The sequence below is a fragment of the Neoarius graeffei genome, chromosome 17 (genome assembly GCF_027579695.1).
Source record: "Neoarius graeffei isolate fNeoGra1 chromosome 17, fNeoGra1.pri, whole genome shotgun sequence".
Classification (NCBI taxonomy): Eukaryota; Metazoa; Chordata; class Actinopteri; order Siluriformes; family Ariidae; genus Neoarius; species Neoarius graeffei.
Window position 1 is genome coordinate 734,286 of NC_083585.1, and position 24,517 is coordinate 758,802.

General features: G+C 45.9%; 29 non-coding genes and 69 pseudogenes across 29 annotated transcripts; all 98 read left to right on the forward strand.

Annotated features, from left to right (window-relative positions):
• Nucleotides 1-54: 54 nt before the first annotated feature.
• On the forward strand, nucleotides 55-173 carry LOC132865380 (5S ribosomal RNA; annotated as a pseudogene).
• A 151-nt stretch (nucleotides 174-324) lies between these two features.
• On the forward strand, nucleotides 325-443 carry LOC132865221 (5S ribosomal RNA). The gene has a single exon (XR_009650383.1). It is a non-coding gene; the product is annotated as a 5S ribosomal RNA (ribosomal RNA).
• A 131-nt stretch (nucleotides 444-574) lies between these two features.
• Nucleotides 575-693, forward strand: LOC132865381 (5S ribosomal RNA; annotated as a pseudogene).
• A 131-nt stretch (nucleotides 694-824) lies between these two features.
• Nucleotides 825-943, forward strand: LOC132865304 (5S ribosomal RNA). Its single transcript, XR_009650458.1, has one exon. It is a non-coding gene; the product is annotated as a 5S ribosomal RNA (ribosomal RNA).
• A 136-nt stretch (nucleotides 944-1,079) lies between these two features.
• On the forward strand, nucleotides 1,080-1,198 carry LOC132865382 (5S ribosomal RNA; annotated as a pseudogene).
• Nucleotides 1,199-1,334: 136 nt separating this feature from the next.
• On the forward strand, nucleotides 1,335-1,453 carry LOC132865059 (5S ribosomal RNA; annotated as a pseudogene).
• Nucleotides 1,454-1,584: 131 nt separating this feature from the next.
• LOC132865383 (5S ribosomal RNA) lies at nucleotides 1,585-1,703 on the forward strand (annotated as a pseudogene).
• A 131-nt stretch (nucleotides 1,704-1,834) lies between these two features.
• Nucleotides 1,835-1,953, forward strand: LOC132864926 (5S ribosomal RNA; annotated as a pseudogene).
• A 131-nt stretch (nucleotides 1,954-2,084) lies between these two features.
• On the forward strand, nucleotides 2,085-2,203 carry LOC132865643 (5S ribosomal RNA; annotated as a pseudogene).
• Nucleotides 2,204-2,334: 131 nt separating this feature from the next.
• LOC132865230 (5S ribosomal RNA) lies at nucleotides 2,335-2,453 on the forward strand. The gene has a single exon (XR_009650391.1). It is a non-coding gene; the product is annotated as a 5S ribosomal RNA (ribosomal RNA).
• Nucleotides 2,454-2,589: 136 nt separating this feature from the next.
• On the forward strand, nucleotides 2,590-2,708 carry LOC132865384 (5S ribosomal RNA; annotated as a pseudogene).
• Nucleotides 2,709-2,849: 141 nt separating this feature from the next.
• On the forward strand, nucleotides 2,850-2,968 carry LOC132865242 (5S ribosomal RNA). Its single transcript, XR_009650402.1, has one exon. It is a non-coding gene; the product is annotated as a 5S ribosomal RNA (ribosomal RNA).
• Nucleotides 2,969-3,099: 131 nt separating this feature from the next.
• On the forward strand, nucleotides 3,100-3,218 carry LOC132865385 (5S ribosomal RNA; annotated as a pseudogene).
• Nucleotides 3,219-3,349: 131 nt separating this feature from the next.
• On the forward strand, nucleotides 3,350-3,468 carry LOC132865386 (5S ribosomal RNA; annotated as a pseudogene).
• Nucleotides 3,469-3,604: 136 nt separating this feature from the next.
• On the forward strand, nucleotides 3,605-3,723 carry LOC132865063 (5S ribosomal RNA; annotated as a pseudogene).
• A 131-nt stretch (nucleotides 3,724-3,854) lies between these two features.
• On the forward strand, nucleotides 3,855-3,973 carry LOC132865254 (5S ribosomal RNA). Its single transcript, XR_009650413.1, has one exon. It is a non-coding gene; the product is annotated as a 5S ribosomal RNA (ribosomal RNA).
• Nucleotides 3,974-4,109: 136 nt separating this feature from the next.
• On the forward strand, nucleotides 4,110-4,228 carry LOC132865387 (5S ribosomal RNA; annotated as a pseudogene).
• Nucleotides 4,229-4,359: 131 nt separating this feature from the next.
• Nucleotides 4,360-4,478, forward strand: LOC132865390 (5S ribosomal RNA; annotated as a pseudogene).
• A 131-nt stretch (nucleotides 4,479-4,609) lies between these two features.
• Nucleotides 4,610-4,728, forward strand: LOC132865644 (5S ribosomal RNA; annotated as a pseudogene).
• A 131-nt stretch (nucleotides 4,729-4,859) lies between these two features.
• Nucleotides 4,860-4,978, forward strand: LOC132865269 (5S ribosomal RNA). Its single transcript, XR_009650426.1, has one exon. It is a non-coding gene; the product is annotated as a 5S ribosomal RNA (ribosomal RNA).
• Nucleotides 4,979-5,114: 136 nt separating this feature from the next.
• Nucleotides 5,115-5,233, forward strand: LOC132865391 (5S ribosomal RNA; annotated as a pseudogene).
• Nucleotides 5,234-5,359: 126 nt separating this feature from the next.
• On the forward strand, nucleotides 5,360-5,478 carry LOC132865645 (5S ribosomal RNA; annotated as a pseudogene).
• A 131-nt stretch (nucleotides 5,479-5,609) lies between these two features.
• LOC132865266 (5S ribosomal RNA) lies at nucleotides 5,610-5,728 on the forward strand. The gene has a single exon (XR_009650424.1). It is a non-coding gene; the product is annotated as a 5S ribosomal RNA (ribosomal RNA).
• Nucleotides 5,729-5,859: 131 nt separating this feature from the next.
• LOC132865392 (5S ribosomal RNA) lies at nucleotides 5,860-5,978 on the forward strand (annotated as a pseudogene).
• Nucleotides 5,979-6,114: 136 nt separating this feature from the next.
• LOC132865393 (5S ribosomal RNA) lies at nucleotides 6,115-6,233 on the forward strand (annotated as a pseudogene).
• Nucleotides 6,234-6,374: 141 nt separating this feature from the next.
• LOC132865647 (5S ribosomal RNA) lies at nucleotides 6,375-6,493 on the forward strand (annotated as a pseudogene).
• A 131-nt stretch (nucleotides 6,494-6,624) lies between these two features.
• LOC132865279 (5S ribosomal RNA) lies at nucleotides 6,625-6,743 on the forward strand. The gene has a single exon (XR_009650435.1). It is a non-coding gene; the product is annotated as a 5S ribosomal RNA (ribosomal RNA).
• Nucleotides 6,744-6,869: 126 nt separating this feature from the next.
• On the forward strand, nucleotides 6,870-6,988 carry LOC132864984 (5S ribosomal RNA; annotated as a pseudogene).
• Nucleotides 6,989-7,119: 131 nt separating this feature from the next.
• On the forward strand, nucleotides 7,120-7,238 carry LOC132864927 (5S ribosomal RNA; annotated as a pseudogene).
• A 131-nt stretch (nucleotides 7,239-7,369) lies between these two features.
• LOC132865648 (5S ribosomal RNA) lies at nucleotides 7,370-7,488 on the forward strand (annotated as a pseudogene).
• Nucleotides 7,489-7,619: 131 nt separating this feature from the next.
• On the forward strand, nucleotides 7,620-7,738 carry LOC132865291 (5S ribosomal RNA). The gene has a single exon (XR_009650446.1). It is a non-coding gene; the product is annotated as a 5S ribosomal RNA (ribosomal RNA).
• Nucleotides 7,739-7,874: 136 nt separating this feature from the next.
• On the forward strand, nucleotides 7,875-7,993 carry LOC132865394 (5S ribosomal RNA; annotated as a pseudogene).
• Nucleotides 7,994-8,114: 121 nt separating this feature from the next.
• On the forward strand, nucleotides 8,115-8,233 carry LOC132865649 (5S ribosomal RNA; annotated as a pseudogene).
• A 131-nt stretch (nucleotides 8,234-8,364) lies between these two features.
• On the forward strand, nucleotides 8,365-8,483 carry LOC132865318 (5S ribosomal RNA). The gene has a single exon (XR_009650471.1). It is a non-coding gene; the product is annotated as a 5S ribosomal RNA (ribosomal RNA).
• A 136-nt stretch (nucleotides 8,484-8,619) lies between these two features.
• Nucleotides 8,620-8,738, forward strand: LOC132865395 (5S ribosomal RNA; annotated as a pseudogene).
• A 131-nt stretch (nucleotides 8,739-8,869) lies between these two features.
• LOC132865650 (5S ribosomal RNA) lies at nucleotides 8,870-8,988 on the forward strand (annotated as a pseudogene).
• A 126-nt stretch (nucleotides 8,989-9,114) lies between these two features.
• Nucleotides 9,115-9,233, forward strand: LOC132865303 (5S ribosomal RNA). Its single transcript, XR_009650457.1, has one exon. It is a non-coding gene; the product is annotated as a 5S ribosomal RNA (ribosomal RNA).
• Nucleotides 9,234-9,364: 131 nt separating this feature from the next.
• Nucleotides 9,365-9,483, forward strand: LOC132865315 (5S ribosomal RNA). Its single transcript, XR_009650468.1, has one exon. It is a non-coding gene; the product is annotated as a 5S ribosomal RNA (ribosomal RNA).
• Nucleotides 9,484-9,614: 131 nt separating this feature from the next.
• LOC132865237 (5S ribosomal RNA) lies at nucleotides 9,615-9,733 on the forward strand. Its single transcript, XR_009650397.1, has one exon. It is a non-coding gene; the product is annotated as a 5S ribosomal RNA (ribosomal RNA).
• A 131-nt stretch (nucleotides 9,734-9,864) lies between these two features.
• Nucleotides 9,865-9,983, forward strand: LOC132865396 (5S ribosomal RNA; annotated as a pseudogene).
• A 126-nt stretch (nucleotides 9,984-10,109) lies between these two features.
• On the forward strand, nucleotides 10,110-10,228 carry LOC132865397 (5S ribosomal RNA; annotated as a pseudogene).
• A 136-nt stretch (nucleotides 10,229-10,364) lies between these two features.
• Nucleotides 10,365-10,483, forward strand: LOC132865398 (5S ribosomal RNA; annotated as a pseudogene).
• Nucleotides 10,484-10,614: 131 nt separating this feature from the next.
• On the forward strand, nucleotides 10,615-10,733 carry LOC132865049 (5S ribosomal RNA; annotated as a pseudogene).
• A 126-nt stretch (nucleotides 10,734-10,859) lies between these two features.
• Nucleotides 10,860-10,978, forward strand: LOC132865273 (5S ribosomal RNA). Its single transcript, XR_009650430.1, has one exon. It is a non-coding gene; the product is annotated as a 5S ribosomal RNA (ribosomal RNA).
• Nucleotides 10,979-11,104: 126 nt separating this feature from the next.
• Nucleotides 11,105-11,223, forward strand: LOC132864928 (5S ribosomal RNA; annotated as a pseudogene).
• Nucleotides 11,224-11,359: 136 nt separating this feature from the next.
• LOC132865651 (5S ribosomal RNA) lies at nucleotides 11,360-11,478 on the forward strand (annotated as a pseudogene).
• Nucleotides 11,479-11,609: 131 nt separating this feature from the next.
• On the forward strand, nucleotides 11,610-11,728 carry LOC132865334 (5S ribosomal RNA). The gene has a single exon (XR_009650485.1). It is a non-coding gene; the product is annotated as a 5S ribosomal RNA (ribosomal RNA).
• A 136-nt stretch (nucleotides 11,729-11,864) lies between these two features.
• Nucleotides 11,865-11,983, forward strand: LOC132865050 (5S ribosomal RNA; annotated as a pseudogene).
• Nucleotides 11,984-12,109: 126 nt separating this feature from the next.
• Nucleotides 12,110-12,228, forward strand: LOC132865274 (5S ribosomal RNA). Its single transcript, XR_009650431.1, has one exon. It is a non-coding gene; the product is annotated as a 5S ribosomal RNA (ribosomal RNA).
• A 131-nt stretch (nucleotides 12,229-12,359) lies between these two features.
• LOC132865400 (5S ribosomal RNA) lies at nucleotides 12,360-12,478 on the forward strand (annotated as a pseudogene).
• Nucleotides 12,479-12,609: 131 nt separating this feature from the next.
• Nucleotides 12,610-12,728, forward strand: LOC132865009 (5S ribosomal RNA; annotated as a pseudogene).
• Nucleotides 12,729-12,859: 131 nt separating this feature from the next.
• LOC132865402 (5S ribosomal RNA) lies at nucleotides 12,860-12,978 on the forward strand (annotated as a pseudogene).
• Nucleotides 12,979-13,114: 136 nt separating this feature from the next.
• LOC132865403 (5S ribosomal RNA) lies at nucleotides 13,115-13,233 on the forward strand (annotated as a pseudogene).
• A 131-nt stretch (nucleotides 13,234-13,364) lies between these two features.
• On the forward strand, nucleotides 13,365-13,483 carry LOC132864816 (5S ribosomal RNA; annotated as a pseudogene).
• A 131-nt stretch (nucleotides 13,484-13,614) lies between these two features.
• Nucleotides 13,615-13,733, forward strand: LOC132865068 (5S ribosomal RNA; annotated as a pseudogene).
• A 126-nt stretch (nucleotides 13,734-13,859) lies between these two features.
• Nucleotides 13,860-13,978, forward strand: LOC132865275 (5S ribosomal RNA). Its single transcript, XR_009650432.1, has one exon. It is a non-coding gene; the product is annotated as a 5S ribosomal RNA (ribosomal RNA).
• Nucleotides 13,979-14,109: 131 nt separating this feature from the next.
• On the forward strand, nucleotides 14,110-14,228 carry LOC132864929 (5S ribosomal RNA; annotated as a pseudogene).
• A 131-nt stretch (nucleotides 14,229-14,359) lies between these two features.
• On the forward strand, nucleotides 14,360-14,478 carry LOC132865032 (5S ribosomal RNA; annotated as a pseudogene).
• Nucleotides 14,479-14,609: 131 nt separating this feature from the next.
• LOC132865327 (5S ribosomal RNA) lies at nucleotides 14,610-14,728 on the forward strand. The gene has a single exon (XR_009650479.1). It is a non-coding gene; the product is annotated as a 5S ribosomal RNA (ribosomal RNA).
• Nucleotides 14,729-14,859: 131 nt separating this feature from the next.
• Nucleotides 14,860-14,978, forward strand: LOC132865339 (5S ribosomal RNA). The gene has a single exon (XR_009650490.1). It is a non-coding gene; the product is annotated as a 5S ribosomal RNA (ribosomal RNA).
• Nucleotides 14,979-15,109: 131 nt separating this feature from the next.
• LOC132865404 (5S ribosomal RNA) lies at nucleotides 15,110-15,228 on the forward strand (annotated as a pseudogene).
• Nucleotides 15,229-15,364: 136 nt separating this feature from the next.
• On the forward strand, nucleotides 15,365-15,483 carry LOC132865405 (5S ribosomal RNA; annotated as a pseudogene).
• Nucleotides 15,484-15,614: 131 nt separating this feature from the next.
• LOC132864817 (5S ribosomal RNA) lies at nucleotides 15,615-15,733 on the forward strand (annotated as a pseudogene).
• Nucleotides 15,734-15,864: 131 nt separating this feature from the next.
• Nucleotides 15,865-15,983, forward strand: LOC132865070 (5S ribosomal RNA; annotated as a pseudogene).
• A 126-nt stretch (nucleotides 15,984-16,109) lies between these two features.
• LOC132865276 (5S ribosomal RNA) lies at nucleotides 16,110-16,228 on the forward strand. The gene has a single exon (XR_009650433.1). It is a non-coding gene; the product is annotated as a 5S ribosomal RNA (ribosomal RNA).
• A 131-nt stretch (nucleotides 16,229-16,359) lies between these two features.
• Nucleotides 16,360-16,478, forward strand: LOC132864930 (5S ribosomal RNA; annotated as a pseudogene).
• Nucleotides 16,479-16,609: 131 nt separating this feature from the next.
• LOC132865022 (5S ribosomal RNA) lies at nucleotides 16,610-16,728 on the forward strand (annotated as a pseudogene).
• A 131-nt stretch (nucleotides 16,729-16,859) lies between these two features.
• On the forward strand, nucleotides 16,860-16,978 carry LOC132865352 (5S ribosomal RNA). The gene has a single exon (XR_009650492.1). It is a non-coding gene; the product is annotated as a 5S ribosomal RNA (ribosomal RNA).
• Nucleotides 16,979-17,104: 126 nt separating this feature from the next.
• Nucleotides 17,105-17,223, forward strand: LOC132865364 (5S ribosomal RNA). Its single transcript, XR_009650493.1, has one exon. It is a non-coding gene; the product is annotated as a 5S ribosomal RNA (ribosomal RNA).
• A 131-nt stretch (nucleotides 17,224-17,354) lies between these two features.
• On the forward strand, nucleotides 17,355-17,473 carry LOC132864974 (5S ribosomal RNA; annotated as a pseudogene).
• A 131-nt stretch (nucleotides 17,474-17,604) lies between these two features.
• LOC132865270 (5S ribosomal RNA) lies at nucleotides 17,605-17,723 on the forward strand. The gene has a single exon (XR_009650427.1). It is a non-coding gene; the product is annotated as a 5S ribosomal RNA (ribosomal RNA).
• Nucleotides 17,724-17,854: 131 nt separating this feature from the next.
• On the forward strand, nucleotides 17,855-17,973 carry LOC132865406 (5S ribosomal RNA; annotated as a pseudogene).
• Nucleotides 17,974-18,109: 136 nt separating this feature from the next.
• On the forward strand, nucleotides 18,110-18,228 carry LOC132865407 (5S ribosomal RNA; annotated as a pseudogene).
• A 131-nt stretch (nucleotides 18,229-18,359) lies between these two features.
• On the forward strand, nucleotides 18,360-18,478 carry LOC132864818 (5S ribosomal RNA; annotated as a pseudogene).
• Nucleotides 18,479-18,609: 131 nt separating this feature from the next.
• LOC132865071 (5S ribosomal RNA) lies at nucleotides 18,610-18,728 on the forward strand (annotated as a pseudogene).
• A 126-nt stretch (nucleotides 18,729-18,854) lies between these two features.
• On the forward strand, nucleotides 18,855-18,973 carry LOC132864985 (5S ribosomal RNA; annotated as a pseudogene).
• Nucleotides 18,974-19,104: 131 nt separating this feature from the next.
• LOC132864990 (5S ribosomal RNA) lies at nucleotides 19,105-19,223 on the forward strand (annotated as a pseudogene).
• A 131-nt stretch (nucleotides 19,224-19,354) lies between these two features.
• On the forward strand, nucleotides 19,355-19,473 carry LOC132865376 (5S ribosomal RNA). The gene has a single exon (XR_009650494.1). It is a non-coding gene; the product is annotated as a 5S ribosomal RNA (ribosomal RNA).
• Nucleotides 19,474-19,609: 136 nt separating this feature from the next.
• LOC132865408 (5S ribosomal RNA) lies at nucleotides 19,610-19,728 on the forward strand (annotated as a pseudogene).
• Nucleotides 19,729-19,859: 131 nt separating this feature from the next.
• LOC132864819 (5S ribosomal RNA) lies at nucleotides 19,860-19,978 on the forward strand (annotated as a pseudogene).
• A 131-nt stretch (nucleotides 19,979-20,109) lies between these two features.
• Nucleotides 20,110-20,228, forward strand: LOC132865389 (5S ribosomal RNA). The gene has a single exon (XR_009650495.1). It is a non-coding gene; the product is annotated as a 5S ribosomal RNA (ribosomal RNA).
• Nucleotides 20,229-20,359: 131 nt separating this feature from the next.
• LOC132864917 (5S ribosomal RNA) lies at nucleotides 20,360-20,478 on the forward strand (annotated as a pseudogene).
• Nucleotides 20,479-20,609: 131 nt separating this feature from the next.
• Nucleotides 20,610-20,728, forward strand: LOC132865238 (5S ribosomal RNA). Its single transcript, XR_009650398.1, has one exon. It is a non-coding gene; the product is annotated as a 5S ribosomal RNA (ribosomal RNA).
• A 136-nt stretch (nucleotides 20,729-20,864) lies between these two features.
• On the forward strand, nucleotides 20,865-20,983 carry LOC132865000 (5S ribosomal RNA; annotated as a pseudogene).
• A 131-nt stretch (nucleotides 20,984-21,114) lies between these two features.
• Nucleotides 21,115-21,233, forward strand: LOC132865010 (5S ribosomal RNA; annotated as a pseudogene).
• A 136-nt stretch (nucleotides 21,234-21,369) lies between these two features.
• On the forward strand, nucleotides 21,370-21,488 carry LOC132865409 (5S ribosomal RNA; annotated as a pseudogene).
• Nucleotides 21,489-21,619: 131 nt separating this feature from the next.
• On the forward strand, nucleotides 21,620-21,738 carry LOC132864820 (5S ribosomal RNA; annotated as a pseudogene).
• A 131-nt stretch (nucleotides 21,739-21,869) lies between these two features.
• LOC132865072 (5S ribosomal RNA) lies at nucleotides 21,870-21,988 on the forward strand (annotated as a pseudogene).
• Nucleotides 21,989-22,114: 126 nt separating this feature from the next.
• On the forward strand, nucleotides 22,115-22,233 carry LOC132864970 (5S ribosomal RNA; annotated as a pseudogene).
• A 131-nt stretch (nucleotides 22,234-22,364) lies between these two features.
• Nucleotides 22,365-22,483, forward strand: LOC132864932 (5S ribosomal RNA; annotated as a pseudogene).
• A 131-nt stretch (nucleotides 22,484-22,614) lies between these two features.
• On the forward strand, nucleotides 22,615-22,733 carry LOC132865239 (5S ribosomal RNA). Its single transcript, XR_009650399.1, has one exon. It is a non-coding gene; the product is annotated as a 5S ribosomal RNA (ribosomal RNA).
• Nucleotides 22,734-22,864: 131 nt separating this feature from the next.
• On the forward strand, nucleotides 22,865-22,983 carry LOC132865401 (5S ribosomal RNA). Its single transcript, XR_009650496.1, has one exon. It is a non-coding gene; the product is annotated as a 5S ribosomal RNA (ribosomal RNA).
• Nucleotides 22,984-23,114: 131 nt separating this feature from the next.
• On the forward strand, nucleotides 23,115-23,233 carry LOC132865411 (5S ribosomal RNA; annotated as a pseudogene).
• Nucleotides 23,234-23,364: 131 nt separating this feature from the next.
• Nucleotides 23,365-23,483, forward strand: LOC132865023 (5S ribosomal RNA; annotated as a pseudogene).
• A 131-nt stretch (nucleotides 23,484-23,614) lies between these two features.
• Nucleotides 23,615-23,733, forward strand: LOC132865073 (5S ribosomal RNA; annotated as a pseudogene).
• Nucleotides 23,734-23,859: 126 nt separating this feature from the next.
• On the forward strand, nucleotides 23,860-23,978 carry LOC132865277 (5S ribosomal RNA). The gene has a single exon (XR_009650434.1). It is a non-coding gene; the product is annotated as a 5S ribosomal RNA (ribosomal RNA).
• Nucleotides 23,979-24,109: 131 nt separating this feature from the next.
• Nucleotides 24,110-24,228, forward strand: LOC132864933 (5S ribosomal RNA; annotated as a pseudogene).
• Nucleotides 24,229-24,359: 131 nt separating this feature from the next.
• On the forward strand, nucleotides 24,360-24,478 carry LOC132864822 (5S ribosomal RNA; annotated as a pseudogene).
• The last annotated feature ends 39 nt before the right edge of the window (nucleotides 24,479-24,517 follow it).

The following is a 24,517-nucleotide window of genomic DNA, read 5'->3' on the forward strand; positions in this document are numbered from 1 at the left end:
GGCAAGGCACACATTTCGCAAGGTAAGAAAACCGCACATTTCCAGCTAATTGTCGCTTACGGCCAAACCACTCTGACAACGCCTGATCCCGTCTGATCTCAGAAGCTAAACCGGGTTGGGCCTGGTTAGTACTTGAGTGGGAGACTGCCTAGGAATACCAGGTACTGTAAGCATTTTATTTTGTCTTCTTGCAGAAATGTGTTTGAATTTTCCTTCTGTGAATTTTCCTTCTGGTCGCAAGGCAAGGCAAGGCAAGGCAAGGCAAGGCAAGGCAAGGCGCACATTTCGCAAGGTAAGAAAACCGCACATTTCCAACTAACTGTCGCTTACAGCCAAACCACTCTGACAACGCCTGATCCCGTCTGATCTCAGAAGCTAAACAGGGTTGGGCCTGGTTAGTACTTGAGTGGGAGACTGCCTAGGAATACCAGGTACTGTAAGCATTTTATTTTGTCTTCTTGCAGAAATGTGTTTGAATTTTCCTTCTGTGAATTTTCCTTCTGGTCGCAAGGCAAGGCAAGGCAAGGCACACATTTCGCAAGGTAAGAAAACCGCACATTTCCAACTAACTGTCGCTTACGGCCAAACCACTCTGACAACGCCTGATCCCGTCTGATCTCAGAAGCTAAACCGGGTTGGGCCTGGTTAGTACTTGAGTGGGAGACTGCCTAGGAATACCAGGTACTGTAAGCATTTTATTTTGTCTTCTTGCAGAAATGTGTTTGAGTTTTCCTTCTGTGAATTTTCCTTCTGGTCGCAAGGCAAGGCAAGGCAAGGCACACATTTCGCAAGGTAAGAAAACCGCACATTTCCAACTAACTGTCGCTTACGGCCAAACCACTCTGACAACGCCTGATCCCGTCTGATCTCAGAAGCTAAACAGGGTTGGGCCTGGTTAGTACTTGAGTGGGAGACTGCCTAGGAATACCAGGTACTGTAGGCATTTTATTTTGTCTTCTTGCAGAAATGTGTTTGAATTTTCCTTCTGTGAATTTTCCTTCTGGTCGCAAGGCAAGGCAAGGCAAGGCAAGGCAAACATTTCGCAAGGTAAGAAAACCGCACATTTCCAGCTAACTGTCGCTTACGGCCAAACCACTCTGACAACGCCTGATCCCGTCTGATCTCAGAAGCTAAACCGGGTTGGGCCTGGTTAGTACTTGAGTGGGAGACTGCCTAGGAATACCAGGTACTGTAAGCATTTTATTTTGTCTTCTTGCAGAAATGTGTTTGAATTTTCCTTCTGTGAATTTTCCTTCTGGTCGCAAGGCAAGGCAAGGCAAGGCAAGGCAAACATTTCGCAAGGTAAGAAAACCGCACATTTCCAGCTAACTGTCGCTTATGGCCAAACCACTCTGACAACGCCTGATCCTGTCTGATCTCAGAAGCTAAACAGGGTTGTGCCTGGTTAGTACTTGAGTGGGAGACTGCCTTGGAATACCAGGTACTGTAAGCATTTTATTTTGTCTTCTTGCAGAAATGTGTTTGAGTTTTCCTTCTGTGAATTTTCCTTCTGGTCGCAAGGCAAGGCAAGGCAAGGTACACATTTCGCAAGGTAAGAAAACCGCACATTTCCAGCTAATTGTCGCTTACGGCCAAACCACTCTGACAACGCCTGATCCCGTCTGATCTCAGAAGCTAAACCGGGTTGGGCCTGGTTAGTACTTGAGTGGGAGACTGCCTAGGAATACCAGGTACTGTAAGCATTTTATTTTGTCTTCTTGCAGAAATGTGTTTGAATTTTCCTTCTGTGAATTTTCCTTCTGGTCGCAAGGCAAGGCAAGGCAAGGCACACATTTCGCAAGGTAAGAAAACCGCACATTTCCAACTAACTGTCGCTTACGGCCAAACCACTCTGACAACGCCTGATCCCGTCTGATCTCAGAAGCTAAACCGGGTTGGGCCTGGTTAGTACTTGATTGGGAGACTGCCTAGGAATACCAGGTACTGTAAGCATTTTATTTTGTCTTCTTGCAGAAATGTGTTTGAATTTTCCTTCTGTGAATTTTCCTTCTGGTCGCAAGGCAAGGCAAGGCAAGGCAAACATTTCGCAAGGTAAGAAAACCGCACATTTCCAACTAACTGTCGCTTACGGCCAAACCACTCTGACAACGCCTGATCCTGTCTGATCTCAGAAGCTAAACAGGGTTGGGCCTGGTTAGTACTTGAGTGGGAGACTGCCTCGGAATACCAGGTACTGTAAGCATTTTATTTTGTCTTCTTGCAGAAATGTGTTTGAGTTTTCCTTCTGTGAATTTTCCTTCTGGTCGCAAGGCAAGGCAAGGCAAGGTACACATTTCGCAAGGTAAGAAAACCGCACATTTCCAACTAACTGTCGCTTACGGCCAAACCACTCTGACAACGCCTGATCCCGTCTGATCTCAGAAGCTAAACAGGGTTGGGCCTGGTTAGTACTTGAGTGGGAGACTGCCTAGGAATACCAGGTACTGTAAGCATTTTATTTTGTCTTCTTGCAGAAATGTGTTTGAATTTTCCTTCTGTGAATTTTCCTTCTGGTCGCAAGGCAAGGCAAGGCAAGGCAAGGCACACATTTCGCAAGGTAAGAAAACCACACATTTCCAGCTAATTGTCGCTTACGGCCAAACCACTCTGACAACGCCTGATCCCGTCTGATCTCAGAAGCTAAACCGGGTTGGGCCTGGTTAGTACTTGAGTGGGAGACTGCCTAGGAATACCAGGTACTGTAAGCATTTTATTTTGTCTTCTTGCAGAAATGTGTTTGAATTTTCCTTCTGTGAATTTTCCTTCTGGTCGCAAGGCAAGGCAAGGCAAGGCAAGGCAAGGCGCACATTTCGCAAGGTAAGAAAACCGCACATTTCCAACTAACTGTCGCTTACGGCCAAACCACTCTGACAACGCCTGATCCCGTCTGATCTCAGAAGCTAAACAGGGTTGGGCCTGGTTAGTACTTGAGTGGGAGACTGCCTAGGAATACCAGGTACTGTAAGCATTTTATTTTGTCTTCTTGCAGAAATGTGTTTGAATTTTCCTTCTGTGAATTTTCCTTCTGGTCGCAAGGCAAGGCAAGGCAAGGCACACATTTCGCAAGGTAAGAAAACCGCACATTTCCAACTAACTGTCGCTTACGGCCAAACCACTCTGACAACGCCTGATCCCGTCTGATCTCAGAAGCTAAACCGGGTTGGGCCTGGTTAGTACTTGAGTGGGAGACTGCCTAGGAATACCAGGTACTGTAAGCATTTTATTTTGTCTTCTTGCAGAAATGTGTTTGAGTTTTCCTTCTGTGAATTTTCCTTCTGGTCGCAAGGCAAGGCAAGGCAAGGCACACATTTCGCAAGGTAAGAAAACCGCACATTTCCAACTAACTGTCGCTTACGGCCAAACCACTCTGACAACGCCTGATCCCGTCTGATCTCAGAAGCTAAACCGGGTTGGGCCTGGTTAGTACTTGAGTGGGAGACTGCCTAGGAATACCAGGTACTGTAAGCATTTTATTTTGTCTTCTTGCAGAAATGTGTTTGAATTTTCCTTCTGTGAATTTTCCTTCTGGTCGCAAGGCAAGGCAAGGCAAGGCAAGGCAAACATTTCGCAAGGTAAGAAAACCGCACATTTCCAGCTAACTGTCGCTTACGGCCAAACCACTCTGACAACGCCTGATCCTGTCTGATCTCAGAAGCTAAACAGGGTTGTGCCTGGTTAGTACTTGAGTGGGAGACTGCCTTGGAATGCCAGGTACTGTAAGCATTTTATTTTGTCTTCTTGCAGAAATGTGTTTGAGTTTTCCTTCTGTGAATTTTCCTTCTGGTCGCAAGGCAAGGCAAGGCAAGGTACACATTTCGCAAGGTAAGAAAACCGCACATTTCCAGCTAACTGTCGCTTACGGCCAAACCACTCTGACAACGCCTGATCCCGTCTGATCTCAGAAGCTAAACAGGGTTGGGCCTGGTTAGTACTTGAGTGGGAGACTGCCTAGGAATACCAGGTACTGTAAGCATTTTATTTTGTCTTCTTGCAGAAATGTGTTTGAATTTTCCTTCTGTGAATTTTCCTTCTGGTCGCAAGGCAAGGCAAGGCAAGGCAAGGCACACATTTCGCAAGGTAAGAAAACCGCACATTTCCAGCTAATTGTCGCTTACGGCCAAACCACTCTGACAACGCCTGATCCCGTCTGATCTCAGAAGCTAAACCGGGTTGGGCCTGGTTAGTACTTGAGTGGGAGACTGCCTAGGAATACCAGGTACTGTAAGCATTTTATTTTGTCTTCTTGCAGAAATGTGTTTGAATTTTCCTTCTGTGAATTTTCCTTCTGGTCGCAAGGCAAGGCAAGGCAAGGCACACATTTCGCAAGGTAAGAAAACCGCACATTTCCAGCTAATTGTCGCTTACGGCCAAACCACTCTGACAACGCCTGATCCCGTCTGATCTCAGAAGCTAAACCGGGTTGGGCCTGGTTAGTACTTGAGTGGGAGACTGCCTAGGAATACCAGGTACTGTAAGCATTTTATTTTGTATTCTTGCAGAAATGTGTTTGAATTTTCCTTCTGTGAATTTTCCTTCTGGTCGCAAGGCAAGGCAAGGCAAGGCAAACATTTCGCAAGGTAAGAAAACCGCACATTTCCAACTAACTGTCGCTTACGGCCAAACCACTCTGACAACGCCTGATCCTGTCTGATCTCAGAAGCTAAACAGGGTTGGGCCTGGTTAGTACTTGAGTGGGAGACTGCCTCGGAATACCAGGTACTGTAAGCATTTTATTTTGTCTTCTTGCAGAAATGTGTTTGAGTTTTCCTTCTGTGAATTTTCCTTCTGGTCGCAAGGCAAGGCAAGGCAAGGTACACATTTCGCAAGGTAAGAAAACCGCACATTTCCAACTAACTGTCGCTTACGGCCAAACCACTCTGACAACGCCTGATCCCGTCTGATCTCAGAAGCTAAACAGGGTTGGGCCTGGTTAGTACTTGAGTGGGAGACTGCCTAAGAATACCAGGTACTGTAAGCATTTTATTTTGTCTTCTTGCAGAAATGTGTTTGAATTTTCCTTCTGTGAATTTTCCTTCTGGTCGCAAGGCAAGGCAAGGCAAGGCAAGGCACACATTTCGCAAGGTAAGAAAACCGCACATTTCCAGCTAATTGTCGCTTACGGCCAAACCACTCTGACAACGCCTGATCCCGTCTGATCTCAGAAGCTAAACCGGGTTGGGCCTGGTTAGTACTTGAGTGGGAGACTGCCTAGGAATACCAGGTACTGTAAGCATTTTATTTTGTCTTCTTGCAGAAATGTGTTTGAATTTTCCTTCTGTGAATTTTCCTTCTGGTCGCAAGGCAAGGCAAGGCAAACATTTCGCAAGGTAAGAAAACCGCACATTTCCAACTAACTGTCGCTTACGGCCAAACCACTCTGACAACGCCTGATCCTGTCTGATCTCAGAAGCTAAACAGGGTTGGGCCTGGTTAGTACTTGAGTGGGAGACTGCCTCGGAATACCAGGTACTGTAAGCATTTTATTTTGTCTTCTTGCAGAAATGTGTTTGAGTTTTCCTTCTGTGAATTTTCCTTCTGGTCGCAAGGCAAGGCAAGGCAAGGTACACATTTCGCAAGGTAAGAAAACCGCACATTTCCAACTAACTGTCGCTTACGGCCAAACCACTCTGACAACGCCTGATCCCGTCTGATCTCAGAAGCTAAACAGGGTTGGGCCTGGTTAGTACTTGAGTGGGAGACTGCCTAGGAATACCAGGTACTGTAAGCATTTTATTTTGTCTTCTTGCAGAAATGTGTTTGAATTTTCCTTCTGTGAATTTTCCTTCTGGTCGCAAGGCAAGGCAAGGCAAGGCACACATTTCGCAAGGTAAGAAAACCGCACATTTCCAGCTAATTGTCGCTTACGGCCAAACCACTCTGACAACGCCTGATCCCGTCTGATCTCAGAAGCTAAACCGGGTTGGGCCTGGTTAGTACTTGAGTGGGAGACTGCCTAGGAATACCAGGTACTGTAAGCATTTTATTTTGTCTTCTTGCAGAAATGTGTTTGAATTTTCCTTCTGTGAATTTTCCTTCTGGTCGCAAGGCAAGGCAAGGCAAGGCAAGGCACACATTTCGCAAGGTAAGAAAACCGCACATTTCCAGCTAATTGTCGCTTACGGCCAAACCACTCTGACAACGCCTGATCCCGTCTGATCTCAGAAGCTAAACCGGGTTGGGCCTGGTTAGTACTTGAGTGGGAGACTGCCTAGGAATACCAGGTACTGTAAGCATTTTATTTTGTATTCTTGCAGAAATGTGTTTGAATTTTCCTTCTGTGAATTTTCCTTCTGGTCGCAAGGCAAGGCAAGGCAAGGCAAGGCAAGGCAAACATTTCGCAAGGTAAGAAAACCGCACATTTCCAACTAACTGTCGCTTACGGCCAAACCACTCTGACAACGCCTGATCCTGTCTGATCTCAGAAGCTAAACAGGGTTGGGCCTGGTTAGTACTTGAGTGGGAGACTGCCTCGGAATACCAGGTACTGTAAGCATTTTATTTTGTCTTCTTGCAGAAATGTGTTTGAGTTTTCCTTCTGTGAATTTTCCTTCTGGTCGCAAGGCAAGGCAAGGCAAGGTACACATTTCGCAAGGTAAGAAAACCGCACATTTCCAACTAACTGTCGCTTACGGCCAAACCACTCTGACAACGCCTGATCCCGTCTGATCTCAGAAGCTAAACAGGGTTGGGCCTGGTTAGTACTTGAGTGGGAGACTGCCTAGGAATACCAGGTACTGTAAGCATTTTATTTTGTCTTCTTGCAGAAATGTGTTTGAATTTTCCTTCTGTGAATTTTCCTTCTGGTCGCAAGGCAAGGCAAGGCACACATTTCGCAAGGTAAGAAAACCGCACATTTCCTACTAACTGTTGCTTATGGCCAAACCACTCTGACAACGCCTGATCCTGTCTGATCTCAGAAGCTAAACAGGGTTGGGCCTGGTTAGTACTTGAGTGGGAGACTGCCTAGGAATACCAGGTACTGTAAGCGTTTTATTTTGTCTTCTTGCAGAAATGTGTTTGAATTTTCCTTCTGTGAATTTTCCTTCTGGTCGCAAGGCAAGGCAAGGCAAGGCACACATTTCGCAAGGTAAGAAAACCGCACATTTCCAACTAACTGTCGCTTACGGCCAAACCACTCTGACAACGCCTGATCCCGTCTGATCTCAGAAGCTAAACCGGGTTGGGCCTGGTTAGTACTTGATTGGGAGACTGCCTAGGAATACCAGGTACTGTAAGCATTTTATTTTGTCTTCTTGCAGAAATGTGTTTGAATTTTCCTTCTGTGAATTTTCCTTCTGGTCGCAAGGCAAGGCAAGGCAAGGCAAACATTTCGCAAGGTAAGAAAACCGCACATTTCCAACTAACTGTCGCTTACGGCCAAACCACTCTGACAACGCCTGATCCTGTCTGATCTCAGAAGCTAAACAGGGTTGGGCCTGGTTAGTACTTGAGTGGGAGACTGCCTCGGAATACCAGGTACTGTAAGCATTTTGTTTTGTCTTCTTGCAGAAATGTGTTTGAGTTTTCCTTCTGTGAATTTTCCTTCTGGTCGCAAGGCAAGGCAAGGCAAGGTACACATTTCGCAAGGTAAGAAAACCGCACATTTCCAACTAACTGTCGCTTACGGCCAAACCACTCTGACAACGCCTGATCCCGTCTGATCTCAGAAGCTAAACAGGGTTGGGCCTGGTTAGTACTTGAGTGGGAGACTGCCTAGGAATACCAGGTACTGTAAGCATTTTATTTTGTCTTCTTGCAGAAATGTGTTTGAATTTTCCTTCTGTGAATTTTCCTTCTGGTCGCAAGGCAAGGCAAGGCAAGGCAAGGCACACATTTCGCAAGGTAAGAAAACCGCACATTTCCAGCTAATTGTCGCTTACGGCCAAACCACTCTGACAACGCCTGATCCCGTCTGATCTCAGAAGCTAAACCGGGTTGGGCCTGGTTAGTACTTGAGTGGGAGACTGCCTAGGAATACCAGGTACTGTAAGCATTTTATTTTGTATTCTTGCAGAAATGTGTTTGAATTTTCCTTCTGTGAATTTTCCTTCTGGTCGCAAGGCAAGGCAAACATTTCGCAAGGTAAGAAAACCGCACATTTCCAACTAACTGTCGCTTACGGCCAAACCACTCTGACAACGCCTGATCCTGTCTGATCTCAGAAGCTAAACAGGGTTGGGCCTGGTTAGTACTTGAGTGGGAGACTGCCTCGGAATACCAGGTACTGTAAGCATTTTATTTTGTCTTCTTGCAGAAATGTGTTTGAGTTTTCCTTCTGTGAATTTTCCTTCTGGTCGCAAGGCAAGGCAAGGCAAGGTACACATTTCGCAAGGTAAGAAAACCGCACATTTCCAACTAACTGTCGCTTACGGCCAAACCACTCTGACAATGCCTGATCCCGTCTGATCTCAGAAGCTAAACAGGGTTGGGCCTGGTTAGTACTTGAGTGGGAGACTGCCTAGGAATACCAGGTACTGTAAGCATTTTATTTTGTCTTCTTGCAGAAATGTGTTTGAATTTTCCTTCTGTGAATTTTCCTTCTGGTCGCAAGGCAAGGCAAGGCAAGGCAAGGCACACATTTCGCAAGGTAAGAAAACCGCACATTTCCAGCTAATTGTCGCTTACGGCCAAACCACTCTGACAACGCCTGATCCCGTCTGATCTCAGAAGCTAAACCGGGTTGGGCCTGGTTAGTACTTGAGTGGGAGACTGCCTAGGAATACCAGGTACTGTAAGCATTTTATTTTGTATTCTTGCAGAAATGTGTTTGAATTTTCCTTCTGTGAATTTTCCTTCTGGTCGCAAGGCAAGGCAAGGCAAGGCAAACATTTCGCAAGGTAAGAAAACCGCACATTTCCAACTAACTGTCGCTTACGGCCAAACCACTCTGACAACGCCTGATCCTGTCTGATCTCAGAAGCTAAACAGGGTTGGGCCTGGTTAGTACTTGAGTGGGAGACTGCCTCGGAATACCAGGTACTGTAAGCATTTTATTTTGTCTTCTTGCAGAAATGTGTTTGAGTTTTCCTTCTGTGAATTTTCCTTCTGGTCGCAAGGCAAGGCAAGGTACACATTTCGCAAGGTAAGAAAACCGCACATTTCCAACTAACTGTCGCTTACGGCCAAACCACTCTGACAACGCCTGATCCCGTCTGATCTCAGAAGCTAAACAGGGTTGGGCCTGGTTAGTACTTGAGTGGGAGACTGCCTAGGAATACCAGGTACTGTAAGCATTTTATTTTGTCTTCTTGCAGAAATGTGTTTGAGTTTTCCTTCTGTGAATTTTCCTTCTGGTCGCAAGGCAAGGCAAGGCAAGGTACACATTTCGCAAGGTAAGAAAACCGCACATTTCCAACTAACTGTCGCTTACGGCCAAACCACTCTGACAACGCCTGATCCCGTCTGATCTCAGAAGCTAAACAGGGTTGGGCCTGGTTAGTACTTGAGTGGGAGACTGCCTAGGAATACCAGGTACTGTAAGCATTTTATTTTGTCTTCTTGCAGAAATGTGTTTGAATTTTCCTTCTGTGAATTTTCCTTCTGGTCGCAAGGCAAGGCAAGGCAAGGCAAACATTTCGCAAGGTAAGAAAACCGCACATTTCCAACTAACTGTCGCTTACGGCCAAACCACTCTGACAACGCCTGATCCCGTCTGATCTCAGAAGCTAAACAGGGTTGGGCCTGGTTAGTACTTGAGTGGGAGACTGCCTCGGAATACCAGGTACTGTAAGCATTTTATTTTGTCTTCTTGCAGAAATGTGTTTGAGTTTTCCTTCTGTGAATTTTCCTTCTGGTCGCAAGGCAAGGCAAGGCAAGGTACACATTTCGCAAGGTAAGAAAACCGCACATTTCCAACTAACTGTCGCTTACGGCCAAACCACTCTGACAACGCCTGATCCCGTCTGATCTCAGAAGCTAAACCGGGTTGGGCCTGGTTAGTACTTGAGTGGGAGACTGCCTAGGAATACCAGGTACTGTAAGCATTTTAATTTGTCTTCTTGCAGAAATGTGTTTGAATTTTCCTTCTGTGAATTTTCCTTCTGGTCGCAAGGCAAGGCAAGGCACACATTTCGCAAGGTAAGAAAACCGCACATTTCCAGCTAATTGTCGCTTACGGCCAAACCACTCTGACAACGCCTGATCCCGTCTGATCTCAGAAGCTAAACCGGGTTGGGCCTGGTTAGTACTTGAGTGGGAGACTGCCTAGGAATACCAGGTACTGTAAGCATTTTATTTTGTCTTCTTGCAGAAATGTGTTTGAATTTTCCTTCTGTGAATTTTCCTTCTGGTCGCAAGGCAAGGCAAGGCAAGGCAAGGCACACATTTCGCAAGGTAAGAAAACCGCACATTTCCAGCTAATTGTCGCTTACGGCCAAACCACTCTGACAACGCCTGATCCCGTCTGATCTCAGAAGCTAAACCGGGTTGGGCCTGGTTAGTACTTGAGTGGGAGACTGCCTAGGAATACCAGGTACTGTAAGCATTTTATTTTGTATTCTTGCAGAAATGTGTTTGAATTTTCCTTCTGTGAATTTTCCTTCTGGTCGCAAGGCAAGGCAAGGCAAGGCAAACATTTCGCAAGGTAAGAAAACCGCACATTTCCAACTAACTGTCGCTTACGGCCAAACCACTCTGACAACGCCTGATCCCGTCTGATCTCAGAAGCTAAACAGGGTTGTGCCTGGTTAGTACTTGAGTGGAAGACTGCCTCGGAATACCAGGTACTGTAGGCATTTTATTTTGTCTTCTTGCAGAAATGTGTTTGAGTTTTCCTTCTGTGAATTTTCCTTCTGGTCACAAGGCAAGGCAAGGCACACATTTCGCAAGGTAAGAAAACCGCACATTTCCTACTAACTGTTGCTTATGGCCAAACCACTCTGACAACGCCTGATCCCGTCTGATCTCAGAAGCTAAACAGGGTTGGGCCTGGTTAGTACTTGAGTGGGAGACTGCCTAGGAATACCAGGTACTGTAAGCATTTTATTTTGTCTTCTTGCAGAAATGTGTTTGAATTTTCCTTCTGTGAATTTTCCTTCTGGTCGCAAGGCAAGGCAAGGCACACATTTCGCAAGGTAAGAAAACCGCACATTTCCAACTAACTGTCGCTTACGGCCAAACCACTCTGACAACGCCTGATCCCGTCTGATCTCAGAAGCTAAACCGGGTTGGGCCTGGTTAGTACTTGATTGGGAGACTGCCTAGGAATACCAGGTACTGTAAGCATTTTATTTTGTCTTCTTGCAGAAATGTGTTTGAATTTTCCTTCTGTGAATTTTCCTTCTGGTCGCAAGGCAAGGCAAGGCAAGGCAAGGCAAACATTTCGCAAGGTAAGAAAACCGCACATTTCCAACTAACTGTCGCTTACGGCCAAACCACTCTGACAACGCCTGATCCTGTCTGATCTCAGAAGCTAAACAGGGTTGGGCCTGGTTAGTACTTGAGTGGGAGACTGCCTCGGAATACCAGGTACTGTAAGCATTTTATTTTGTCTTCTTGCAGAAATGTGTTTGAGTTTTCCTTCTGTGAATTTTCCTTCTGGTCGCAAGGCAAGGCAAGGCAAGGTACACATTTCGCAAGGTAAGAAAACCGCACATTTCCAACTAACTGTCGCTTTCGGCCAAACCACTCTGACAACGCCTGATCCCGTCTGATCTCAGAAGCTAAACAGGGTTGGGCCTGGTTAGTACTTGAGTGGGAGACTGCCTAGGAATACCAGGTACTGTAAGCATTTTATTTTGTCTTCTTGCAGAAATGTGTTTGAATTTTCCTTCTGTGAATTTTCCTTCTGGTCGCAAGGCAAGGCAAGGCAAGGCAAGGCACACATTTCGCAAGGTAAGAAAACCGCACATTTCCAGCTAATTGTCGCTTACGGCCAAACCACTCTGACAACGCCTGATCCCGTCTGATCTCAGAAGCTAAACAGGGTTGTGCCTGGTTAGTACTTGAGTGGAAGACTGCCTCGGAATACCAGGTACTGTAGGCATTTTATTTTGTCTTCTTGCAGAAATGTGTTTGAGTTTTCCTTCTGTGAATTTTCCTTCTGGTCACAAGGCAAGGCAAGGCACACATTTCGCAAGGTAAGAAAACCGCACATTTCCTACTAACTGTTGCTTATGGCCAAACCACTCTGACAACGCCTGATCCCGTCTGATCTCAGAAGCTAAACAGGGTTGGGCCTGGTTAGTACTTGAGTGGGAGACTGCCTAGGAATACCAGGTACTGTAAGCATTTTATTTTGTCTTCTTGCAGAAATGTGTTTGAATTTTCCTTCTGTGAATTTTCCTTCTGGTCGCAAGGCAAGGCAAGGCAAGGCACACATTTCGCAAGGTAAGAAAACCGCACATTTCCAGCTAATTGTCGCTTACGGCCAAACCACTCTGACAACGCCTGATCCCGTCTGATCTCAGAAGCTAAACCGGGTTGGGCCTGGTTAGTACTTGAGTGGGAGACTGCCTAGGAATACCAGGTACTGTAAGCATTTTATTTTGTATTCTTGCAGAAATGTGTTTGAATTTTCCTTCTGTGAATTTTCCTTCTGGTCGCAAGGCAAGGCAAGGCAAGGCAAACATTTCGCAAGGTAAGAAAACCGCACATTTCCAGCTAACTGTCGCTTACGGCCAAACCACTCTGACAACGCCTGATCCTGTCTGATCTCAGAAGCTAAACCGGGTTGGGCCTGGTTAGTACTTGAGTGGGAGACTGCCTAGGAATACCAGGTACTGTAAGCATTTTATTTTGTCTTCTTGCAGAAATGTGTTTGAATTTTCCTTCTGTGAATTTTCCTTCTGGTCGCAAGGCAAGGCAAGGCAAGGCACACATTTCGCAAGGTAAGAAAACCGCACATTTCCAGCTAATTGTCGCTTACGGCCAAACCACTCTGACAACGCCTGATCCCGTCTGATCTCAGAAGCTAAACCGGGTTGGGCCTGGTTAGTACTTGAGTGGGAGACTGCCTAGGAATACCAGGTACTGTAAGCATTTTATTTTGTCTTCTTGCAGAAATGTGTTTGAATTTTCCTTCTGTGAATTTTCCTTCTGGTCGCAAGGCAAGGCAAGGCAAGGCAAGGCACACATTTCGCAAGGTAAGAAAACCGCACATTTCCAGCTAATTGTTGCTTACGGCCAAACCACTCTGACAACGCCTGATCCCGTCTGATCTCAGAAGCTAAACCGGGTTGGGCCTGGTTAGTACTTGAGTGGGAGACTGCCTAGGAATACCAGGTACTGTAAGCATTTTATTTTGTATTCTTGCAGAAATGTGTTTGAATTTTCCTTCTGTGAATTTTCCTTCTGGTCGCAAGGCAAGGCAAGGCAAGGCAAACATTTCGCAAGGTAAGAAAACCGCACATTTCCAACTAACTGTCGCTTACGGCCAAACCACTCTGACAACGCCTGATCCTGTCTGATCTCAGAAGCTAAACAGGGTTGGGCCTGGTTAGTACTTGAGTGGGAGACTGCCTCGGAATACCAGGTACTGTAAGCATTTTATTTTGTCTTCTTGCAGAAATGTGTTTGAGTTTTCCTTCTGTGAATTTTCCTTCTGGTCGCAAGGCAAGGCAAGGCAAGGTACACATTTCGCAAGGTAAGAAAACCGCACATTTCCAACTAACTGTCACTTACGGCCAAACCACTCTGACAACGCCTGATCCCGTCTGATCTCAGAAGCTAAACAGGGTTGTGCCTGGTTAGTACTTGAGTGGAAGACTGCCTCGGAATACCAGGTACTGTAGGCATTTTATTTTGTCTTCTTGCAGAAATGTGTTTGAGTTTTCCTTCTGTGAATTTTCCTTCTGGTCACAAGGCAAGGCAAGGCACACATTTCGCAAGGTAAGAAAACCGCACATTTCCTACTAACTGTTGCTTATGGCCAAACCACTCTGACAACGCCTGATCCCGTCTGATCTCAGAAGCTAAACAGGGTTGGGCCTGGTTAGTACTTGAGTGGGAGACTGCCTAGGAATACCAGGTACTGTAAGCATTTTATTTTGTCTTCTTGCAGAAATGTGTTTGAATTTTCCTTCTGTGAATTTTCCTTCTGGTCGCAAGGCAAGGCAAGGCAAGGCACACATTTCGCAAGGTAAGAAAACCGCACATTTCCAACTAACTGTCGCTTACGGCCAAACCACTCTGACAACGCCTGATCCCGTCTGATCTCAGAAGCTAAACCGGGTTGGGCCTGGTTAGTACTTGATTGGGAGACTGCCTAGGAATACCAGGTACTGTAAGCATTTTATTTTGTCTTCTTGCAGAAATGTGTTTGAATTTTCCTTCTGTGAATTTTCCTTCTGGTCGCAAGGCAAGGCAAGGCAAGGCAAACATTTCGCAAGGTAAGAAAACCGCACATTTCCAACTAACTGTCGCTTACGGCCAAACCACTCTGACAACGCCTGATCCTGTCTGATCTCAGAAGCTGAACAGGGTTGGGCCTGGTTAGTACTTGAGTGGGAGACTGCCTTGGAATACCAGGTACTGTAAGCATTTTATTTTGTCTTCTTGCAGAAATGTGTTTGAGTTTTCCTTCTGTGAATTTTCCTTCTGGTCGCAAGGCAAGGCAAGGCAAGGTACACATTTCGCAAGGTAAGAAAACCGCACATTTCCAACTAACTGTCGCTTACGGCCAAACCACTCTGACAACGCCTGATCCCGTCTGATCTCAGAAGCTAAACAGGGTTGGGCCTGGTTAGTACTTGAGTGGGAGACTGCCTAGGAATACCAGGTACTGTAAGCATTTTATTTTGTCTTCTTGCAGAAATGTGTTTGAATTTTCCTTCTGTGAATTTTCCTTCTGGTCGCAAGGCAAGGCAAGGCAAGGCAAACATTTCGCAAGGTAAGAAAACCGCACATTTCCAACTAACTGTCGCTTACGGCCAAACCACTCTGACAACGCCTGATCCCGTCTGATCTCAGAAGCTAAACAGGGTTGGGCCTGGTTAGTACTTGAGTGGGAGACTGCCTAGGAATACCAGGTACTGTAAGCATTTTATTTTGTCTTCTTGCAGAAATGTGTTTGAATTTTCCTTCTGTGAATTTTCCTTCTGGTCGCAAGGCAAGGCAAGGCAAGGCACACATTTCGCAAGGTAAGAAAACCGCACATTTCCAGCTAATTGTCGCTTACGGCCAAACCACTCTGACAACGCCTGATCCCGTCTGATCTCAGAAGCTAAACCGGGTTGGGCCTGGTTAGTACTTGAGTGGGAGACTGCCTAGGAATACCAGGTACTGTAAGCATTTTATTTTGTCTTCTTGCAGAAATGTGTTTGAATTTTCCTTCTGTGAATTTTCCTTCTGGTCGCAAGGCAAGGCAAGGCAAGGCAAGGCACACATTTCGCAAGGTAAGAAAACCGCACATTTCCAGCTAATTGTCGCTTACGGCCAAACCACTCTGACAACGCCTGATCCCGTCTGATCTCAGAAGCTAAACCGGGTTGGGCCTGGTTAGTACTTGAGTGGGAGACTGCCTAGGAATACCAGGTACTGTAAGCATTTTATTTTGTATTCTTGCAGAAATGTGTTTGAATTTTCCTTCTGTGAATTTTCCTTCTGGTCGCAAGGCAAGGCAAGGCAAGGCAAACATTTCGCAAGGTAAGAAAACCGCACATTTCCAACTAACTGTCGCTTACGGCCAAACCACTCTGACAACGCCTGATCCTGTCTGATCTCAGAAGCTAAACAGGGTTGGGCCTGGTTAGTACTTGAGTGGGAGACTGCCTCGGAATACCAGGTACTGTAAGCATTTTATTTTGTCTTCTTGCAGAAATGTGTTTGAGTTTTCCTTCTGTGAATTTTCCTTCTGGTCGCAAGGCAAGGCAAGGCAAGGTACACATTTCGCAAGGTAAGAAAACCGCACATTTCCAACTAACTGTCACTTACGGCCAAACCACTCTGACAACGCCTGATCCCGTCTGATCTCAGAAGCTAAACAGGGTTGTGCCTGGTTAGTACTTGAGTGGAAGACTGCCTCGGAATACCAGGTACTGTAGGCATTTTATTTTGTCTTCTTGCAGAAATGTGTTTGAGTTTTCCTTCTGTGAATTTTCCTTCTGGTCACAAGGCAAGGCAAGGCACACATTTCGCAAGGTAAGAAAACCGCACATTTCCTACTGACTGTTGCTTATGGCCAAACCACTCTGACAACGCCTGATCCCGTCTGATCTCAGAAGCTAAACAGGGTTGGGCCTGGTTAGTACTTGAGTGGGAGACTGCCTAGGAATACCAGGTACTGTAAGCATTTTATTTTGTCTTCTTGCAGAAATGTGTTTGAATTTTCCTTCTGTGAATTTTCCTTCTGGTCGCAAGGCAAGGCAAGGCAAGGCACACATTTCGCAAGGTAAGAAAACCGCACATTTCCAACTAACTGTCGCTTACGGCCAAACCACTCTGACAACGCCTGATCCCGTCTGATCTCAGAAGCTAAACCGGGTTGGGCCTGGTTAGTACTTGATTGGGAGACTGCCTAGGAATACCAGGTACTGTAAGCATTTTATTTTGTCTTCTTGCAGAAATGTGTTTGAATTTTCCTTCTGTGAATTTTCCTTCTGGTCGCAAGGCAAGGCAAGGCAAGGCAAACATTTCGCAAGGTAAGAAAACCGCACATTTCCAACTAACTGTCGCTTACGGCCAAACCACTCTGACAACGCCTGATCCTGTCTGATCTCAGAAGCTAAACCGGGTTGGGCCTGGTTAGTACTTGAGTGGGAGACTGCCTCGGAATACCAGGTACTGTAAGCATTTTATTTTGTCTTCTTGCAGAAATGTGTTTGAGTTTTCCTTCTGTGAATTTTCCTTCTGGTCGCAAGGCAAGGCAAGGCAAGGTACACATTTCGCAAGGTAAGAAAACCGCACATTTCCAACTAACTGTCGCTTACGGCCAAACCACTCTGACAACGCCTGATCCCGTCTGATCTCAGAAGCTAAACAGGGTTGGGCCTGGTTAGTACTTGAGTGGGAGACTGCCTAGGAATACCAGGTACTGTAAGCATTTTATTTTGTGTTCTTGCAGAAATGTGTTTGAGTTTTCCTTCTGTGAATTTTCCTTCTGGTCGCAAGGCAAGGCAAGGTACACATTTCGCAAGGTAAGAAAACCGCACATTTCCAACTAACTGTCGCTTACGGCCAAACCACTCTGACAACGCCTGATCCCGTCTGATCTCAGAAGCTAAACAGGGTTGGGCCTGGTTAGTACTTGAGTGGGAGACTGCCTAGGAATACCAGGTACTGTAAGCATTTTATTTTGTCTTCTTGCAGAAATGTGTTTGAATTTTCCTTCTGTGAATTTTCCTTCTGGTCGCAAGGCAAGGCAAGGCAAGGCAAACATTTCGCAAGGTAAGAAAACCGCACATTTCCAACTAACTGTCGCTTACGGCCAAACCACTCTGACAACGCCTGATCCCGTCTGATCTCAGAAGCTCAACAGGGTTGGGCCTGGTTAGTACTTGAGTGGGAGACTGCCTCGGAATACCAGGTACTGTAAGCATTTTATTTTGTCTTCTTGCAGAAATGTGTTTGAGTTTTCCTTCTGTGAATTTTCCTTCTGGTCGCAAGGCAAGGCAAGGCAAGGTACACATTTCGCAAGGTAAGAAAACCGCACATTTCCAACTAACTGTCGCTTACGGCCAAACCACTCTGACAACGCCTGATCCCGTCTGATCTCAGAAGCTAAACAGGGTCGGGCCTGGTTAGTACTTGAGTGGGAGACTGCCTAGGAATACCAGGTACTGTAAGCATTTTATTTTGTCTTCTTGCAGAAATGTGTTTGAATTTTCCTTCTGTGAATTTTCCTTCTGGTCGCAAGGCAAGGCAAGGCAAGGCACACATTTCGCAAGGTAAGAAAACCGCACATTTCCAGCTAATTGTCGCTTACGGCCAAACCACTCTGACAACGCCTGATCCCGTCTGATCTCAGAAGCTAAACCGGGTTGGGCCTGGTTAGTACTTGAGTGGGAGACTGCCTAGGAATACCAGGTACTGTAAGCATTTTATTTTGTCTTCTTGCAGAAATGTGTTTGAATTTTCCTTCTGTGAATTTTCCTTCTGGTCGCAAGGCAAGGCAAGGCAAGGCAAGGCACACATTTCGCAAGGTAAGAAAACCGCACATTTCCAGCTAATTGTCGCTTACGGCCAAACCACTCTGACAACGCCTGATCCCGTCTGATCTCAGAAGCTAAACCGGGTTGGGCCTGGTTAGTACTTGAGTGGGAGACTGCCTAGGAATACCAGGTACTGTAAGCATTTTATTTTGTATTCTTGCAGAAATGTGTTTGAATTTTCCTTCTGTGAATTTTCCTTCTGGTCGCAAGGCAAGGCAAGGCAAGGCAAACATTTCGCAAGGTAAGAAAACCGCACATTTCCAACTAACTGTCGCTTACGGCCAAACCACTCTGACAACGCCTGATCCTGTCTGATCTCAGAAGCTAAACAGGGTTGGGCCTGGTTAGTACTTGAGTGGGAGACTGCCTCGGAATACCAGGTACTGTAAGCATTTTATTTTGTCTTCTTGCAGAAATGTGTTTGAGTTTTCCTTCTGTGAATTTTCCTTCTGGTCGCAAGGCAAGGCAAGGCAAGGTACACATTTCGCAAGGTAAGAAAACCGCACATTTCCAACTAACTGTCACTTACGGCCAAACCACTCTGACAACGCCTGATCCCGTCTGATCTCAGAAGCTAAACAGGGTTGTGCCTGGTTAGTACTTGAGTGGAAGACTGCCTCGGAATACCAGGTACTGTAGGCATTTTATTTTGTCTTCTTGCAGAAATGTGTTTGAGTTTTCCTTCTGTGAATTTTCCTTCTGGTCACAAGGCAAGGCAAGGCACACATTTCGCAAGGTAAGAAAACCGCACATTTCCTACTAACTGTTGCTTATGGCCAAACCACTCTGACAACGCCTGATCCCGTCTGATCTCAGAAGCTAAACCGGGTTGGGCCTGGTTAGTACTTGATTGGGAGACTGCCTAGGAATACCAGGTACTGTAAGCATTTTATTTTGTCTTCTTGCAGAAATGTGTTTGAATTTTCCTTCTGTGAATTTTCCTTCTGGTCGCAAGGCAAGGCAAGGCAAGGCAAACATTTCGCAAGGTAAGAAAACCGCACATTTCCAACTAACTGTCGCTTACGGCCAAACCACTCTGACAACGCCTGATCCTGTCTGATCTCAGAAGCTAAACAGGGTTGGGCCTGGTTAGTACTTGAGTGGGAAACTGCCTCGGAATACCAGGTACTGTAAGCATTTTATTTTGTCTTCTTGCAGAAATGTGTTTGAGTTTTCCTTCTGTGAATTTTCCTTCTGGTCGCAAGGCAAGGCAAGGCAAGGTACACATTTCGCAAGGTAAGAAAACCGCACATTTCCAACTAACTGTCGCTTACGGCCAAACCACTCTGACAACGCCTGATCCCGTCTGATCTCAGAAGCTAAACAGGGTTGGGCCTGGTTAGTACTTGAGTGGGAGACTGCCTAGGAATACCAGGTACTGTAAGCATTTTATTTTGTCTTCTTGCAGAAATGTGTTTGAATTTTCCTTCTGTGAATTTTCCTTCTGGTCGCAAGGCAAGGCAAGGCAAGGCAAGGCACACATTTCGCAAGGTAAGAAAACCGCACATTTCCAGCTAATTGTCGCTTACGGCCAAACCACTCTGACAACGCCTGATCCCGTCTGATCTCAGAAGCTAAACCGGGTTGGGCCTGGTTAGTACTTGAGTGGGAGACTGCCTAGGAATACCAGGTACTGTAAGCATTTTATTTTGTATTCTTGCAGAAATGTGTTTGAATTTTCCTTCTGTGAATTTTCCTTCTGGTCGCAAGGCAAGGCAAGGCAAGGCAAACATTTCGCAAGGTAAGAAAACCGCACATTTCCAACTAACTGTCGCTTACGGCCAAACCACTCTGACAACGCCTGATCCTGTCTGATCTCAGAAGCTAAACAGGGTTGGGCCTGGTTAGTACTTGAGTGGGAGACTGCCTCGGAATACCAGGTACTGTAAGCATTTTATTTTGTCTTCTTGCAGAAATGTGTTTGAGTTTTCCTTCTGTGAATTTTCCTTCTGGTCGCAAGGCAAGGCAAGGCAAGGTACACATTTCGCAAGGTAAGAAAACCGCACATTTCCAACTAACTGTCGCTTACGGCCAAACCACTCTGACAACGCCTGATCCCGTCTGATCTCAGAAGCTAAACAGGGTTGGGCCTGGTTAGTACTTGAGTGGGAGACTGCCTAGGAATACCAGGTACTGTAAGCATTTTATTTTGTCTTCTTGCAGAAATGTGTTTGAGTTTTCCTTCTGTGAATTTTCCTTCTGGTCGCAAGGCAAGGCAAGGCAAGGTACACATTTCGCAAGGTAAGAAAACCGCACATTTCCAACTAACTGTCGCTTACGGCCAAACCACTCTGACAACGCCTGATCCCGTCTGATCTCATAAGCTAAACAGGGTTGGGCCTGGTTAGTACTTGAGTGGGAGACTGCCTAGGAATACCAGGTACTGTAAGCATTTTATTTTGTCTTCTTGCAGAAATGTGTTTGAATTTTCCTTCTGTGAATTTTCCTTCTGGTCGCAAGGCAAGGCAAGGCAAGGCAAACATTTCGCAAGGTAAGAAAACCGCACATTTCCAACTAACTGTCGCTTACGGCCAAACCACTCTGACAACGCCTGATCCCGTCTGATCTCAGAAGCTAAACAGGGTTGGGCCTGGTTAGTACTTGAGTGGGAGACTGCCTCGGAATACCAGGTACTGTAAGCATTTTATTTTGTCTTCTTGCAGAAATGTGTTTGAGTTTTCCTTCTGTGAATTTTCCTTCTGGTCGCAAGGCAAGGCAAGGCAAGGCAAGGTACACATTTCGCAAGGTAAGAAAACCGCACATTTCCAACTAACTGTCGCTTTCGGCCAAACCACTCTGACAACGCCTGATCCTGTCTGATCTCAGAAGCTAAACAGGGTTGGGCCTGGTTAGTACTTGAGTGGGAGACTGCCTAGGAATACCAGGTACTGTAAGCATTTTATTTTGTCTTCTTGCAGAAATGTGTTTGAATTTTCCTTCTGTGAATTTTCCTTCTGGTCGCAAGGCAAGGCAAGGCAAGGCACACATTTCGCAAGGTAAGAAAACCGCACATTTCCAGCTAATTGTCGCTTACGGCCAAACCACTCTGACAACGCCTGATCCTGTCTGATCTCAGAAGCTAAACCGGGTTGGGCCTGGTTAGTACTTGAGTGGGAGACTGCCTAGGAATACCAGGTACTGTAAGCATTTTATTTTGTCTTCTTGCAGAAATCTGTTTGAATTTTCCTTCTGTGAATTTTCCTTCTGGTCGCAAGGCAAGGCAAGGCAAGGCAAGGCACACATTTCGCAAGGTAAGAAAACCGCACATTTCCAGCTAATTGTCGCTTACGGCCAAACCACTCTGACAACGCCTGATCCCGTCTGATCTCAGAAGCTAAACCGGGTTGGGCCTGGTTAGTACTTGAGTGGGAGACTGCCTAGGAATACCAGGTACTGTAAGCATTTTATTTTGTATTCTTGCAGAAATGTGTTTGAATTTTCCTTCTGTGAATTTTCCTTCTGGTCGCAAGGCAAGGCAAGGCAAGGCAAACATTTCGCAAGGTAAGAAAACCGCACATTTCCAACTAACTGTCGCTTACGGCCAAACCACTCTGACAACGCCTGATCCTGTCTGATCTCAGAAGCTAAACAGGGTTGGGCCTGGTTAGTACTTGAGTGGGAGACTGCCTCGGAATACCAGGTACTGTAAGCATTTTATTTTGTCTTCTTGCAGAAATGTGTTTGAGTTTTCCTTCTGTGAATTTTCCTTCTGGTCGCAAGGCAAGGCAAGGCAAGGTACACATTTCGCAAGGTAAGAAAACCGCACATTTCCAACTAACTGTCACTTACGGCCAAACCACTCTGACAACGCCTGATCCCGTCTGATCTCAGAAGCTAAACAGGGTTGTGCCTGGTTAGTACTTGAGTGGAAGACTGCCTCGGAATACCAGGTACTGTAGGCATTTTATTTTGTCTTCTTGCAGAAATGTGTTTGAGTTTTCCTTCTGTGAATTTTCCTTCTGGTCACAAGGCAAGGCAAGGCACACATTTCGCAAGGTAAGAAAACCGCACATTTCCTACTAACTGTTGCTTATGGCCAAACCACTCTGACAACGCCTGATCCTGTCTGATCTCAGAAGCTAAACAGGGTTGGGCCTGGTTAGTACTTGAGTGGGAGACTGCCTAGGAATACCAGGTACTGTAAGCATTTTATTTTGTCTTCTTGCAGAAATGTGTTTGAATTTTCCTTCTGTGAATTTTCCTTCTGGTCGCAAGGCAAGGCAAGGCAAGGCACACATTTCGCAAGGTAAGAAAACCGCACATTTCCAACTAACTGTCGCTTACGGCCAAACCACTCTGACAACGCCTGATCCCGTCTGATCTCAGAAGCTAAACCGGGTTGGGCCTGGTTAGTACTTGATTGGGAGACTGCCTAGGAATACCAGGTACTGTAAGCATTTTATTTTGTCTTCTTGCAGAAATGTGTTTGAATTTTCCTTCTGTGAATTTTCCTTCTGGTCGCAAGGCAAGGCAAGGCAAGGCAAACATTTCGCAAGGTAAGAAAACCGCACATTTCCAACTAACTGTCGCTTACGGCCAAACCACTCTGACAACGCCTGATCCCGTCTGATCTCAGAAGCTAAACAGGGTTGGGCCTGGTTAGTACTTGAGTGGGAGACTGCCTCGGAATACCAGGTACTGTAAGCATTTTATTTTGTCTTCTTGCAGAAATGTGTTTGAGTTTTCCTTCTGTGAATTTTCCTTCTGGTCGCAAGGCAAGGCAAGGCAAGGTACACATTTCGCAAGGTAAGAAAACCGCACATTTCCAACTAACTGTCGCTTACGGCCAAACCACTCTGACAACGCCTGATCCCGTCTGATCTCAGAAGCTAAACAGGGTTGGGCCTGGTTAGTACTTGAGTGGGAGACTGCCTAGGAATACCAGGTACTGTAAGCATTTTATTTTGTCTTCTTGCAGAAATGTGTTTGAATTTTCCTTCTGTGAATTTTCCTTCTGGTCGCAAGGCAAGGCAAGGCAAGGCACACATTTCGCAAGGTAAGAAAACCGCACATTTCCAGCTAATTGTCGCTTACGGCCAAACCACTCTGACAACGCCTGATCCCGTCTGATCTCAGAAGCTAAACCGGGTTGGGCCTGGTTAGTACTTGAGTGGGAGACTGCCTAGGAATACCAGGTACTGTAAGCATTTTATTTTGTATTCTTGCAGAAATGTGTTTGAATTTTCCTTCTGTGAATTTTCCTTCTGGTCGCAAGGCAAGGCAAGGCAAGGCAAACATTTCGCAAGGTAAGAAAACCGCACATTTCCAACTAACTGTCGCTTACGGCCAAACCACTCTGACAACGCCTGATCCTGTCTGATCTCAGAAGCTAAACCGGGTTGGGCCTGGTTAGTACTTGAGTGGGAGACTGCCTCGGAATACCAGGTACTGTAAGCATTTTATTTTGTCTTCTTGCAGAAATGTGTTTGAGTTTTCCTTCTGTGAATTTTCCTTCTGGTCGCAAGGCAAGGCAAGGCAAGGTACACATTTCGCAAGGTAAGAAAACCGCACATTTCCAACTCACTGTCACTTACGGCCAAACCACTCTGACAACGCCTGATCCCGTCTGATCTCAGAAGCTAAACAGGGTTGTGCCTGGTTAGTACTTGAGTGGAAGACTGCCTCGGAATACCAGGTACTGTAGGCATTTTATTTTGTCTTCTTGCAGAAACGTGTTTGAGTTTTCCTTCTGTGAATTTTCCTTCTGGTCACAAGGCAAGGCAAGGCACACATTTCGCAAGGTAAGAAAACCGCACATTTCCTACTAACTGTTGCTTATGGCCAAACCACTCTGACAACGCCTGATCCCGTCTGATCTCAGAAGCTAAACAGGGTTGGGCCTGGTTAGTACTTGAGTGGGAGACTGCCTAGGAATACCAGGTACTGTAAGCATTTTATTTTGTCTTCTTGCAGAAATGTGTTTGAATTTTCCTTCTGTGAATTTTCCTTCTGGTCGCAAGGCAAGGCAAGGCAAGGCACACATTTCGCAAGGTAAGAAAACCGCACATTTCCAACTAACTGTCGCTTACGGCCAAACCACTCTGACAACGCCTGATCCCGTCTGATCTCAGAAGCTAAACCGGGTTGGGCCTGGTTAGTACTTGATTGGGAGACTGCCTAGGAATACCAGGTACTGTAAGCATTTTATTTTGTCTTCTTGCAGAAATGTGTTTGAATTTTCCTTCTGTGAATTTTCCTTCTGGTCGCAAGGCAAGGCAAGGCAAGGCAAACATTTCGCAAGGTAAGAAAACCGCACATTTCCAACTAACTGTCGCTTACGGCCAAACCACTCTGACAACGCCTGATCCTGTCTGATCTCAGAAGCTAAACAGGGTTGGGCCTGGTTAGTACTTGAGTGGGAGACTGCCTCGGAATACCAGGTACTGTAAGCATTTTATTTTGTCTTCTTGCAGAAATGTGTTTGAGTTTTC